A 13,222-nucleotide genomic window follows, 5' to 3' on the forward strand; every position below is an offset into this window, starting at 1 on the left:
CGAAAGATAAAAATAAGTAAAGGACAAACTATTTTGATGACGCAGAAAACCCAAATTTGTGGGAAAAAGTACGGGTGGGAGCAATACCACCGATTCACTATGAATAATTTGAGTACAATAAAATTAAGAGCGTATGAAAGAATGTAGAATGTGTGAGAATTGTGTAGCTACAGAATACAATTGCTTAGCTATTTATAACTAAAGCTATTAGTAATAAACCCTAAATAATCCATCTCCCTACAAAATAGGAAGGTGGTTACTTGACCGAGTCTTGGCTCTATCTTTTGCATTGTAGCTTATTCGGACGGTTGTTTGAGCTAGATGAAGAGTAAACAACTCTCCTTAGAAATAAAAAGAATCAAATTATGAATTATCAATGCTTCCTTATTCTTCACTGATTCAGTTGAGGGTCATCTATCTGGGTCACCGTTGCTGGATGCATCTAACGTTGCGTATTGCCTTAATTTTGACCATAACAATTTATTGTGTGTTCAAGTTGCTTACATACGTAATACTGTATATATATTTACTAGCCACCCATACCTAGGATTGGGCACAATAGGTTAACCATACCATTTAGCCTTAATGGTACGTTTAATCGTTATGTCGGTTACTTAAAAATGCGAACTGTAACCGTACCGTTAAGGATCGATTAACCGTTCTTTAGCGGTACGATTACAGGTTAACTGCTACTCGTTTAATAAATTTTAAATATTTTAATACAAACAATAAAATTTATATTCCAATTAAGAAAACAAATCAATAAACCAAATACTTTACAAAGTTTTAATTACTAAGTTTTGTTAAAAGGATAAGAAGACATACAATCTAATGATATTACACACATTAAATTATCATCTTCAAATTGAGACCATGGGATTGGCAAAAAAAAGAAACCTAGAAGATCAAATTGCATCATAATATATTTTTCCTACAAAAATTAAATAAAACAATATATATTTATTTTAACGGTTAATCATCGGTTAACCGTTTGCTTAAAATTGTAACCGTAACAGTAACCGTTAACCGTTAACCGTTAACCGTAATCGTTTAATTTAAACGGTTCGGTAAATTAACCGATTCAACGAGCCGGTTATACCGGTTAACGGATATGGTTTTTTTGCCCACCCTTACCTATACCTACACCCCCTTTAAACGACGCATACAAACACTCTAAACGACGCGTATAAACACAATACACACTACATACACTGCAACTGTTGATTTGATTATTTTTACCCCAGCCACGTGGACGGTGGGCCTATAAGAGCGTGACACGTGTCACCTTATGGACTGTCCAAAATGGACCTACCAGGACATGGCACGTGGCAGGCAGATAGCGAAGTTATGGCCTTCAAGGCCCATTTCTCGAGGCGCCTTCAAAACGGCACAGCCCACTAACTTAGGACTGAATAACCTACCTACAAAAGGATGCGTTTTCGAATGATCCTATAAATAGGGAATTTTATCCCATTTTGAGTTTGCGTTCATTAATTACATCAAAATCAATTCTCTTACAACAAAGAAAACACCTGATCTCGGAATCCGAGAAAATACTTTTACTTTCCGCACATTTACCTTACTTCGACTGTTTCTAACTTGATAGACGAAGGCGGAACTCCGAACCCCCAGAGCTTCTATTTGTTTGCTGGAACTGCCGAAGAGTAACCAGTCTTGGTGAAGTAACTGTCCCGCAGGAGATCTTGAAAAAAAACCCGAAACATTTGGCACCGTTTGGGGGGAGAGTACCTATCAGATTGTTTCTCAAGAGATTGGGCTCCTAAGGACAAACGTCTAGAAATATAGGTCCATTCAGACCATGATACAAAATCAGATCGAGAGGTTGAAGTACATACGGTCTATTTCAGGGTTTTCTGTGTCCTCGAGAAAGTTACGTCACCAAGACTGAATTTCGGTGCCTGTAACTGTGAAACAACGTAGACTCCAAGTGGTTGGAGCTTCGCCTCAGACAATCAAGTTAGAACGTGTTTGGAGAATGTAAAACGGTGCGGAAAAGGTAAAGTGAGATCTTCTCGGATTCCGAGATCAGGTGTTTTTTCTTATGGGAGATCTTCTCGGATTCTGATTGGGCCACTTAGTAGGGGTATTTTTACCCAAATCATTTGCCTCTCGCAAGGGTGACGTTGCGTTCCACGTGGCACTTGTGACACATGTCACTCTGGAATTGGTGAATGATTTTTAACCGTTCACCTTCTGGGAAATTACGGGAATGCCCTCGTTTTTACCCCTCTATAAATAGGCATTTACCCACCTAACTCCCTCATCTTTGACATACTGAAAAGTCTAGAGAGAGAAAGAGAGAAAGTTCTAGAGAGAGACCATGATCACCGACTGCATTAGCTTTCACAAACACTTCTGTCTACTTTTTTCGGTGACACAACCGGTCAGTGCTTGAAAACTCGCTTCATCAAGCTACATTAAGGTAATTGTCTCTCCCCTTCTCAGCTCTTTCAAGCTTTTACCGTTTGCATATATACCATTAAATAAATGGATTCATCATCAGCACACCGGTTTTGAACCGTTGAGCATTTGAGGGATGCCAACACTTGTATAAAAAGCCACCGGTTCAAAACCGGTGGCAATAACACACATTGCCACCGGTTAACCAGTGGGAATAGTAGGCACCCACGGTTTAAAAAAAAATAATTCATTACTTTTGGCACCGGTTAACCGGTGCCAAAAGTACCCAAAATTTATTTATTTTATTTTTTTTTTCTTCTGCTTTTTTCACTTAAAAATTAGCAGACAATGATATTAAAAACATAATACAAGTATATTTAATAATCACATACATATATTCATCGAATAAATTTTTACAGTTTCCTAAAAAAAAAAAATTATTACAGTTTCCTCAAAAAAAAAAATTATTACAGTATTTTACAATTTCAGAAAAAAAAGAAAAAAAAAACTCGAATTAAAACACCAAAATCATATTCCAAAATCAACATCTTGAATCCTTTTGCTATGTGAAGTGTAAAACCTGTATCAAATTTGGACACCAAAATTAATGAAACCCACAATAAATTAACATTCTGAAACCCAAAAACATTATAGAACAAAAAAAAAATCTAGCAATATAGAACAAAAAAAACAAGCAGCAAGTAATAAAAAACTGTTCAAATTCCTCAAAAAAAAAAAAAAAAAAAAATCCGAAATCCAAAAACATCTACTAGAAAATCTAGTAAAATAGAACAATAAAAACATTATAAACCCAAATACAGAATTAATATTGGTATTTGTTAAAAAAAAAAATAATCTTGATATTTAATCCTCAAAACTTAAAACAAAGAAAAAAAAACTAATCCAAATTAGATCTACAAGACAAGCAACAATTTCGAAATTACCCATAAACAAACCTCAAATTTCTGATTAACGAGGAAGCTTGCGAGGGAGAAAGGGCTTGATTAACGAACAACGACCGACCACCGACGAGGAAGGACGACCGATGACGTTGTTGATGTCTAACTTGGTGGTGGTGTTGTTGCGGTGGTGGTGGTGGTGGGCTTTGAGGGGAAAGAAGAGGAGGGCTTGGTGGTGGTGGTGGTGGTGTTGTTGTTGTTGCGGAGATGAAAGAAGATCGAAGGGGACGAGAAGGAGATGAGAGAGAAGGAGAGAGGAGATCGAAGAGAGAGACGAGAGAAGGATACATAAGGGAGAGGAGAGAGAAGGGAGAGGTGAGAGAGACAGATCGATGGAAGGAGGAGAGAGGGGAGAGAGAAGGAGGCTAGGGTTATGTGTTTATAAAGTGGGGCGGTTTTTTTTTAAAAAATTTGGCACCGGTTCAAACCGGTGGGATTAATATTTTTCCCACCAGTTCAGTTTGAACCGGTGCCAATACCCTTCCTTTAAAATCCCGCCCATTTTTCTCCACTGGTTTTTAAAAACCGGTGGCCATTGCTCGGTGCCAATCTCCATTATTCTACTAGTGTTGTGATCACTTAATTAAACAACAAGATTAAAAGGGAACCTAAACCGGTTGTCCAAATTAAATATCTCATTAGGCGTTATTTTCAATTACATATTCCCTTTAACATGCAATATGGTGATCATAAAAATATAATAGAATAACATTAATATTGGAAGCTATTTAACCATAATATCGTTAGTCAAATCAAATAAAAATAATAAACCTAATCATGATACTAGCAATATAAAATAAAATAAGTAATTAAATTAATTAATTACTCACATTTCGCGCGCTCCTTTAAATTGCTACATCATGAATAAATTGTTAGTAACTTCAATAAAAATATAAATCAAATTGAAATTAAATAAAATTAAAAGTAGAGTTGATTTGGTCCAAACCCTCAGTTAATTATACCTTTCACGCCTTGGTTTAAGGACGAAACCTCAGGTCAAGTATGGACTCCTTAAAGTGCTTAGGGGAGGTATTATGGAAGAATAAGGAGGCTAGTGTTTAGGCTAGAGTATAGAAGAGAGAATAGAGAATTATTTGATGTATAAGAGAGGAAGAGAGAATGATGTGGTGCCCCGAACTGCAGAAATGAGGGGGGTATTTATAGAGGAAATGAACAGGGGATTCCACGAAACCCTAGAAGAGATAAGAGCCGTGGAAAAACCTTAATTGGGCACCGTGTCACGATGTGTGCACCGTGACACGGAACTAGGCTCCGTGACACGGTGCTGTACACCATGGCACGGTACAGCACACCGTATCGCGGTGTACAATTCTGCCAAAAAATGCGTCCTAATTAATTTTAGCACGTGAGAAAAAACGTGGAATAGACACGGGAAAGCACCGTGACACGGTGAATAATACCCTGTCACGGTACAAAGCACCATGACGTCAGCTTGTACCGTGACGCGGTGTTTAAGCTGCTGCGCGGTAATTCCAGTTTTTTACGCGTTTTTATAACTATGATACCTTTTGATCCGTAACTTCGAATAAAGCATATAACATAGCATTGGAAAGATTATAAAATCTACTTTCCAACCCAATTAAAATCAGGTAAAAATAATTTGTATTTTTTAAGAAATGGCCATTTTAGTGAAGGGTGTCGGTTTTGGGCCGAGTTTAGTATTTTGCTCATATCTTCTTTGTTTTAAATCGGAATTGAGCTTATGATATATCGTTGGAAAGCTTATTTTAAGGCCTATCCAACCAAATAATATTTGGATCAAAATTATAGGGCCACGAAATCAGTTCATCTCGGTTTTTTTGATGTGGACACGAAAAGAGGAAAGTAAGTTATGGTTTAGCAAAATGGGCTAAAATTGGGTTGGTTTATGAAATGTATTGAATGGAAATATGGATTAAGCACTCCAAATATTAAATACTCAACTCTAACAATAATGGCGGTGAAAGGTTATTCATCATTGGGTTTGGTTTTGGGGAGACATTTTTTGGTGTCTACATGAAAGGAATGGTGTCCTTCGAACAAGTGTATTATTCTGATAGCGGGTTCAGAATTATTAGAAAGCTAATATATTCAGTAAGTTCAAGTGATCGGAATGCCTGGGTGGAGGCCGCTTCCGATCAGTAATATTAATATAATTAATATTACAGCTTAATCTTGACTGAACCCTTCGGGTCACACCCAAGCAAATATATGCGAACCAACTCGACGAATTAAATCGGAAGAAATTAATTCGTCGCCTGAGTGTTAAATATTTAGATGTCGGTAATTCGAGCTTAGAGCGTCGAAACCGATCGTCGGAAGTCGAGTCTAAAATGATAAAAGACGAGACGCGCAAAATAATAATAAATCGACCATATTCCCGAAAATACCCCTAGCATCGGTGTGCCCCGAGCATCCGAATGCTAGGGGCAAGACGAGCTAGCACACCGTGCTAGCAGCCCCGGCTAGGCACAGCAGCAGCCGCACCAAACCGCAGCAGCCGGTGCGGGCTGGGCTCGGGCTGGCTGCGGGCCGGGCTCGGGCCGGGCTCGGGCTTGGCTCGGGTCATAGGGCCATGAATAAGGGGAAGCTTGGAATATGGGAGTAAGTGGGAGAGGACATGTGGCACAAGGAGAGTATTGAGTGGGGAGCAAGTATGGTCCCCTACTCTTCATGTGGTCCTCACCAACCCATCTCACATGGTAATGCCACTTGTAGATTTATTATTAGTTTGCAATTTTAATTTAATTTAGCTTTAAATTAATTTGTGGAATTTCATGATCCCACATTGATGGGATAGAAATTCCCACTCATACTTTCCTCTATAAATACCAACTTTGGGATTTAGAGTAAAGTGCTTGAGTGGGAGTTAAAAAGAGCATTCCATAATTTTTGGGAAAACTCTTAAACTCACATAACACTCGGGTTTGGGTCGGACCTTGCTAACCCCAAGGTAGTAGACCTTAAAGTTGTGTTCGCCCATTTGTGGGTGGATACCGTCGGAGGCGCGGCGCTTGACGTGCTAGTAGCTTTCAAGTAAGAGCCCCGGGTTTTGGGCGAAGCTCGCTTCGAGGGTAAGATTCGTTATCTTTTCTTTGTGAATATCTATTTATGCTTTGTGATTTTAATTGTTGCGAGTGGTTCCTCGGGAGGGGTTGTTTCCGCGGTGAGTCGGACTCACCAAACCCCAACAGCGGTATTAGAGCCAGGTTCGTTTATTTTTATAATCATGTTTTTCAAGGTTTATTTTTGGCTTAATTTTCTGGTTTATGTTGCTAATTAGATTAGTAGCTCGGTTTTATTTATTTAATCCCGTTTTTAATGTCGAATTTGGCCCAGAGCCCAGATTTTCGCCCAAGACTAGTGAATTTTGGGTGGATGGTAATGGTTTTACCCCGTTGGGGTTGTGATTTTAGCCAAATTCTGACCAGAAATGCCTTTTTTGAGGGGTTTTTCGTTTTTGACGAAAAATTTTAAGTCTTTTCTAACCTTGAAATCAATGGCATAAATTGTTGATTATATGGTTGATTATTTGCATAATTTTCTGCACTTTTATGTCCCCTTAAAGCACACTTACTTGGTAGTATTTGATGCTTAAAGGTTGATTTATTTTCACATAATTGCAAACTAATTGCCTTTTAGTGTGAAAATTTTATTTTTGAGGCTTCCTAAGTGTTAAAGATTCAATCTTTATTTATGATAAGTGATTGAAACTTTGAAAACCACTAAATTCCATGTTATTTTGAGTTGAACTTTGTTGTTTTAATCATTTTGAGTTGATTAGAAACATAAAGTTTCGATTTTTGTGATAGAAATTTGGTTATCTTCATGTTGGAAGATATAAATTTCAAGGATTCACAAATTTTAGATGTTGGAATTTTCATTTGAACATTAAAGTTCATATTTTTCCAACTTCCCTTTACTTTGTCAAATTCTCAAGTTTAATTTAAATTGATTAAATTGAAAGTGAGAAATTGCCTCAATTTTATTTTGCACCAAGCTAAACCAATTTAATTAAAGATGGTTCTTGGAATTATTTTGGTTATTGCACTATGAAAATTTTATTAAGTTAGACTTGTTTAAAATTTTATTTTGCTCACTAAATTAGTTCTAAAATTAATTTAGAATTAATTATTTTTGTCTCGCGGAAAAAGGGATCAAATCCCAAGGTAGTGGCACGCAAAACGAGGTAATGCACCACCATGGCGAGCCGGGCTGCATAGCAGCCCGCAGCCCGCATGTGGCTGCCACGGTGTTTGCGCCGCCTCGATGGTGGGCCACACACGCGACAGTAGCCACGAACAGCAGCAGCTCACGCACGGCAGCAGCAGCCACGCGCGGCTGTGCTGTGGCAGCGGCTTGCGGCCGTGTGCCGTATGTTCGTGGTCTTGGCGTGTGCGTATGCTTGGTGCGGTGAGGTGTCTAGCCGTAGTAGGCTTGATGTTAATTATTTTGCCGTTTATTTATTTTAATTAATTTTGTTCATTTTAATTAAAATTTTTGGGAGGCTAGGCCTCGGTCATTTGAGCGGCATTGGCAAAATTTCATTTTAACAAGTTTGGGTGCTACCGACTTAATTAATTGGATTAATTAAGGAAATGCGGAATTTAGTGGGAGCTTCAATTATTAATGACGTAATTGTAGACACCCATTTGTGTCTCCCCAAAACCAAATCCAGTGATGAATACCTGTCACGTCAAACCATAATCGAATGAGGTGAAAGTGTGAAAAGTCAAGTGTTGCGGTTAGTTTTTATTAAAATTCTCTTCTTTCTGTTTTCGAAAACCCACTCTATTTTATGAAAACGTCAAATCCAGTTTATTTTGGTCCATGATAAGGGTCCAATAATAGTGTAGTTGGATGGGGCTTTAAAAGACCTTTCCAACGATATATTATAAGCCCAATTCCGATGAATAATGAGGAAGTTATGGCCAAAATACTAAACTGGGCCCAAACCGGATTTTACCTACGACCCAATGATCATGAGGAGGGTCCAAAGGTTTAATCCTATTCCTAAACTAATTAGGATTGATTAGAATCTTCTATAAGTTTTTAAAATATCTTAATTATCCTTTTTTTGAAAAGATAAGATCATAGAATTTGATTTGAATATAAACTTTCCTTTTTTAAAACTTTCCTAATTCTATTCGGATTTAAACATGTTCAAAGATAGTCAGATATTATTTTCTTGCCTCATATTTTTTATCCAAATTTTATATGGTTGGATAGATCTTGAAATTATCTTTCCAATGATATATTATAATATTAAATCCGAGCTATAACGAAAAAGATATTAAAGATATACGAAACTCTATCCAAAACTGACACCCTTTCACTATTTCGGCCCTATGTTTTTATCTACAAAAGATTTTAATCTGATTCTAATTGCATTAGAAAGTAGACTTCAAGAGATTTCCAACGACATATTATATGACTTATTTGGACTTCTAGATCAAAAGATATGATAAAAACAAAATCCGCAAAAACTGTCTCTGTCGCCAAACGACAGGCTTGTCGCCTCGCGACAGACTCTGTCGCCTGGCGACAGGATAAATTTCTGGCGACAAGGTCGGTTTGTTAGCGACAGAGTGGAGTTTTATTCCTTATCAAATTCTATGATTTTCCGGACTATTTTCCTTATAAATAGGGTCCCGAATCTCTGTTTTTCATTCATCAACTTTTATCAACTTTTCATCAACTTTCATCATCTCTCATCCTTAATTCTTTCTATTCTCTCATCAAGAATTACTTAATTCTTTTCTTTCTCCCTCTTTTTCTAAACTAGTTTTTTACATACAATATTCCGCATTCACAAGATCTTGAAACACTTAGCCAAGTTCGAAGTTGCCTTCGCCCTAGACGTGAAAGGTTGATAATTTCTGAGGGTTTGGTCCAAAAACTAGTCAAAACTTTATTTAATTTGATTTCAATTTAATTCTTTAATTCTTTAATTGTTCTTTATAAATTTTCATTGAAGTTTACTAACTTGTGTATTTTGTTATTAGAAAGAGGTACGAGGCTTCAAAGTATGTAATCTTATTACTCTCTTTCAATGTAGAAAGCATGTTTATTATTGTTTTATGATTCCTAGTATCATGTTAGGATGCTTTTAATGCTTTCTAGTATCATGTTAGGATGTTATTATTGCTTTCTAGTATCATGTTTACGATGCCTTTACTCTTTCTAATATCATGTTAGTACCATGTTAGGTTTGAAGCTTCGATCTTTATTGTTTAGTGACATGCTAGGGTTTGTTATTAATCTTGTTAGTATCATGCCTAGGGTCTTGCTATTATATTTAAGCTTCATTATGCCTTATCTTGTTATTGTCATTATTATTGTTTTATTGTTTATTTATTATGTTGCTTGTTTACTTTTATTGTTATTGCTTGATCACACCTTTTATGATTGTTAAAGGGAATTTGTACATGAAATCACGCTTAATAAGATAATTATTAATTTGGTTTAGGCTAATGTGATTTTAACTTAAGTGATCGCCAATAATAGTATTATTTGTGCATTAATATTCAACCAACATAGATAAACAGGGTAGGTTCAATATAATGTTTGTATGTTATTCGAAAAGCGCACATGAATACGAGCAGAACAAAGTAGAGGCCTATTTTATAGGGCGGGTCCTTTCTTTTGTAGATTGGATTCGTACCCTCATCCCCGGACCCTGTTTGGTTCAAGACCTTATGGAGTTGATGGTCCTTTTGGATTGTCTTTTGGGTTTACAAGTTCCTAAAACTTGTTGGCGACTCTTTTTGCTCTTTTTCTTTCCCTTTGGAACGCCACCGTACTTTAGTGTATGATCACAGTGGGGTTCAAGTTTGGGGTCATAATGCTTGAAATATTCCCTACAGTAATTTATATAATCGGTTAAACAACTTTGACTAGTTTAATTAGGCGTGTAATCGGATTAACCACCTAGATTAGTTACTAGTGCGCGCGTTGTTTGAATGCATTTTACTTGTTGTTAATTTTGTAAATTGCATGGGCCATTCACAAATAGTGAATGGATGAATGAAATATATATTTTCTCTCACTCTCACAGGTTTTATGAAATGGCAACTAGTGGGACCCGACTAGGATAGAAAATACGGACTACGTGTCGTTATGTATTTTTGTAAATCTAAATACGGTCTACGCACCGTTAAGTATTTTTGTACTTTAATATTTAGATTATTCCTAGTTGTAGACACTAGTTTTTGCATAGTTTGGTTAAGTCTTGAAGACGGCGTATCTTGGAAGACAAAATCTTGAAATGCAAATGAAGACCTTTTGAAGATATGAAGATTTCAAGGGGTCATGCTAGTTGCCAATATGCATCTATTATTTCTCTTTACATTTTATGGTTATATATATGTGTGTGAAATATTCGTTAGATGCATGTTTAGGTTTTCTTGATGTTGCGATGATTAGTTAAGTTCACTTAAATCAACCAACATAGAAATCCTAGGTCCCTAATAATATTGAGTAAAACTTGCCTTTCCAAAACAACACTTACTAACCGGACGATGGTGATGGTAGGCTACGCCAAAGCGAGGTGCCATCACTCCTCTAAGGGGCATAAGGCACACCGGGTGTGCACGTTGGTTTTGGTTTAACTCATCGGTATGAGTAAGGAGTCCTCACATACCGTGGCAAAAGAGATACATCGTCAAAGATGCATTATATGTGACGTTTGTCTAACCAAGAGTGGCTTAGAGCCATTAGAAAGGCAATGCTTATCGAGAAGATTGAGTGTTTAAGACAAGCCAAAGCATGCTTAACCACTCTTTGTTTCTTCGGAACTTGGAATCGCCTTATTTTCGCCAAATAGGGACAATTTTTATGCGTAAATAAGACGTTTAATAAGATTGAAGTTTGCATGAATTCTATTAAATTTCAAACTTATTATGTTCTTTAAAAATGGTTATACTTTGCACTTATATTCATAGTACTCTAAATCAAATAATATTGTTTCCATGATTGGTAAAGGAAATCCTTGAGAATAGTTCTCAAAGACAGGAAAAGCATTTCTAAAATACAATTCTCATAAATGACTTTTATAACTAAGTTCGAAAGGATGGTTGGACATCATGTAATCAAAATACTAGGTAATTTTGATAAAACATGAGGTATTGAGCTGAAAACTCAAGATTGTCAATGTTTGACAACTAACGTATCTTTTCGCATCATACATAATTGAGTAGGACTCATTGATGTAGTAATTCGAGTAAGAATTAATGGAAAAGATGGAACTTTGTTTTACGGCGCACTAGGTGCTTGATTATGACTAACAAAGTATAAGAGTCAAGGTACTTAAAGAAATGATTCTTAAAGTAAGATTATGAGATATTGTATGATAAGAAATATAGGAAAGAAGGAACGAAGAAAAGGAATTAGATTTCATTTCAACTCATGAGTTCATGTTATTGTAGTTTACTTAGCAATTCGTTATCTTCACAAGTATCGGATACTGCTTGAGTGTTCCACTATGATAGTGACCTCAAACTATTGAAGTTAAGCTAAGTTATCGACTTACAAGCTTAGAATGAAGCAAGAAGAGCTACATCAGTTGTAAGGTCGTATGTTTTGTTTAAAGACCTTTTAAGCCAAAGGCTGGAACAAGTAATGGTTATTATGTTCCATAATCAGCAATTGATCCGTTTACACACGGAAAGACTCACATTCAAAATAATGAGCAATAGTTGCGAGATTTATTTGAATGGCATGGATATCTAAGCGTTGAGTCAAGAATGCTTGATTATAAACAAACATTTCCCTAACATGATAAACTCACTAAGCTCAAGTTATGGGCTTGATTTGCGTTCCAAACATCTTTAGAAATGTCACATCGACAAGAACGTACTCAAGGCTCTATTAGATAGGCTCTTGATAGTTGCTCGAATTGGAATCGTTTTAAGACAAGAAAGTCTTACTTGTTGAAACCGACAAAGCAGAGAGCTATTGTTCTCGGTATAGACAATTGACTCCGAAGGCTAAAGAGGATTCAATTACTTCAACATTTCACAAAGAATTTGAAAGGATATGGCTATATTCATCAAATGTGAACAAACTTGACTTGAGTAGCTCAAGAGTTCAGTGAAGTACAGAATCGACTTGGCAAGATATCAAAACGTCTAGATTAGATTGAGCGATGTTTGCTTGAGCCAAGCGTGACTATCTCAAAGTTATGAATGGAAAATTTCATAAATAACTCCACAAAGAACATGGTGTGTCTTCACGGAGACCTCGGTGTCATTTGAAAATGACTCGAACGATGATGGTTCACAACCCTTCCTATAAAGTTCTTAAAGATTTGCACAAATGACTAATGTTACACTAAACAAAATGTAGAAGCTAAGAAAGGACGCCATATTTAGTTATGGATAGAAATAACTTCTAAAAGTCTTTTCAAGTATATGTCTAAGGCTCTTAGTCTCAGTGGGAGTTCACTAGCTCAGTGGGAGCAAAGTGGCTCAGTGGGAGCTAGGTGACTCAGTGGGAGCTGAATGGCTCAATAAAGACTAAGATAGCTCAAGTAGGAGCTAACTGTTTGTTTCACAACAAACTTTTACCCAAAGACAATATAGTCTCTTTGTAAGCATTCAAGTGAGACTACGGGTATTACCTCCACATCCTAATTGAGGACAAAAAAATTGTTTGTTGCTCTAAGTAGTGTCTTTCTGGAAAGTAACACGTTTCCAAAACGACAAGTGGGAGGAAAATGAACTCGATGACCATCAAGCTTAGCAACAAACTAAAACTGAGAATCTCGGAAGACCTTAAAGGACTTCGTGATAATGCTTGATCAAGAATACTTTAAAGGACTTTATAAGTGCCTTAAAAGAGAA

This window comes from Chenopodium album, chromosome 12, assembly GCF_948465745.1.
Source record: "Chenopodium album chromosome 12, dcCheAlbu1.1, whole genome shotgun sequence".
In the NCBI taxonomy this organism is placed as follows: domain Eukaryota; kingdom Viridiplantae; phylum Streptophyta; class Magnoliopsida; order Caryophyllales; family Amaranthaceae; genus Chenopodium; species Chenopodium album.